Here is a 1,971-nt window from a genome sequence, read left to right on the forward strand (position 1 = left end):
GTCGATAGCTTAACAGTGAGCTCTCATGGAGCCTCACAGATAATCAGAGCAGGGTTGGGGCCTCTCAACACCAAACTTAGAGTTTGGTTGTAGCCTCTCAACACCAAACTTAGAGTTTGGTTGTGGCCTCCAAACACCAAACTTAGAGTTTGAATGTGGGTGTTTTGTTTGACTCTGTATTAAGGGAAGCTTTTCATGCTTCCTCTCCATGGTTACAGAAGGAGATCCTTGAGCCTTAAACACAAGGTAGTCCCCATTCAATTGAAGGACCAATTCTCCTCTGTCAACATCAATCATAGCTTTTGCTGTGGCTAGGAAGGGTCTTCCAAGGTACTTAGCAACTTGCTCTTCAGTGACATCTTCATCCTCTTCAGAGGAGGAATATTCAACAGAGCTCATGAATGTTAACAGGAAGTTCAAAGGAATCTCTATGGTTTCTGTATGAGCCTCAAATTTCTTTGGTTCCTCAAAGGGGAACTCCTTACTGGTCAGTGGACGTTCCCTGAGGTCTTCCTCACTGGGAATCACTGCCTTTTCACTCTCTCCAGGTTCGGCCACACCAAGTAAGGTTATGGCCTTGCACTCTCTTTTGCGATTCTCTTCTATATTGCTTGGGAGAGTACTAGGAGGAGTTTCAGTAATCTTCTTACTCAACTGACCCACCTGTGCCTCCAAATTTCTAATGGAGAACCATGTTTCATTCATGAAACTTAGTGTGGTCTTAGATAGATCAAAGACTATGGTTGCCAGGCCAGAATAGCTATGTTCAGAATTCTCTGTCTGTTGCTGAGAAGATGATGGAAAAGGCTTGCTATTGCTAAACCTATTTCTTCCATCATTATTGTTGAAGCCTTGTTGAGGCTTCTGTTGGTCCTTCCATGAGAGATTAGGATGATTTCTCCATGAAAGATTATAGGTGTTTCCATAGGATTCTCCCATGTAATTCACCTCTGCCATTGCAGGATTCTCAGGATCATAAGCTTCTTCTTCAGAAGATACTTCTTTAGTACTGTTGGATGCAGCTTGCAATCCATTCAGACTTTGAGAAATCATATTGACTTGCTGAGTTAATTTTTTGTTCTGAGCCAATATGGCATTCAGAGTATCAATTTCAAGAACTTCCTTCTTCAAAGGCGTCCCATTGTTCACAGGATTCATCTCATAGGTGTACATGAACTGGTTATTTGCAACCATTTCAATGAGTTCCTAAGCTTCTGCAGGGTTTTTCAGATGAAGAAATCCTCCTGCAGAGTGGTCTAATGACATTTTTGACAACTCAGACAGACCATCATAGAATATACATATGATGCTCCATTCTGGAAGCATGTCAGTAGGACACTTTTTGATCAATTGCTTATATCTTTTCCAAGCTTCATAGAGGGACTCCCCTTCCTTCTGTATGAAGGTTTGGATTTCCACTCTAAGCTTGCTCATCTTTTGAGGTGGAAAGAATTTGGCCAGGAAAGCACTGACTAGCTTTTCCCAAGAGTTCAGGCTTTCCTTAGGTTGGGAATCCAACCATGTTCTAGCTCGGTCTTTCACAGCAAAAGGGAAAAGCATAAGCCTGTAGACCTCGGGATCAACTCCATTGGTCTTGACAGTGTCACAGATTTGCAAGAATTCAGATAAGAACTGATGGGAATTTTTCAATGGAAGTCCATGAAACATGCAATTCTGTTGCACTAGAGAAACTAATTGAGGCTTAAGCTCAAAATTGTTTGCTCCAATGGCATGAATTGAGATGCTTCTTCCATAGAAATTGGAAGTTGGTGTAGTGAAATCACCAAGCACCTTCCTTGCATTGTTGTCGTTGGGTTCGGCCATATTTGTTTTCTCTGTTTCAAAAATTTCAGTTAGGTCCTCTTTAGAGTATTGTGCTTTAACTTCTCTTAGTTTCCTCTTAAGAGTCCTTTCAGGTTCAGGATCAGCTTCAACAAGAATGTCTTTGTCCTTGATCCTGCTCATATGAAA

General features: G+C 41.5%; 1 non-coding gene across 1 annotated transcript; it reads left to right on the forward strand.

The window, feature by feature from the left end:
• The first annotated feature begins 1,320 nt into the window (after positions 1 to 1,320).
• Positions 1,321 to 1,428, forward strand: LOC148555820 (small nucleolar RNA R71). Its single transcript, XR_015888072.1, has one exon. It is a non-coding gene; the product is annotated as a small nucleolar RNA R71 (small nucleolar RNA).
• The last annotated feature ends 543 nt before the right edge of the window (positions 1,429 to 1,971 follow it).

This window comes from Arachis ipaensis, chromosome B6 (genome assembly GCF_059453495.1).
Source record: "Arachis ipaensis isolate K30076 ecotype BB chromosome B6, ASM5945349v1, whole genome shotgun sequence".
Classification (NCBI taxonomy): Eukaryota; Viridiplantae; Streptophyta; class Magnoliopsida; order Fabales; family Fabaceae; genus Arachis; species Arachis ipaensis.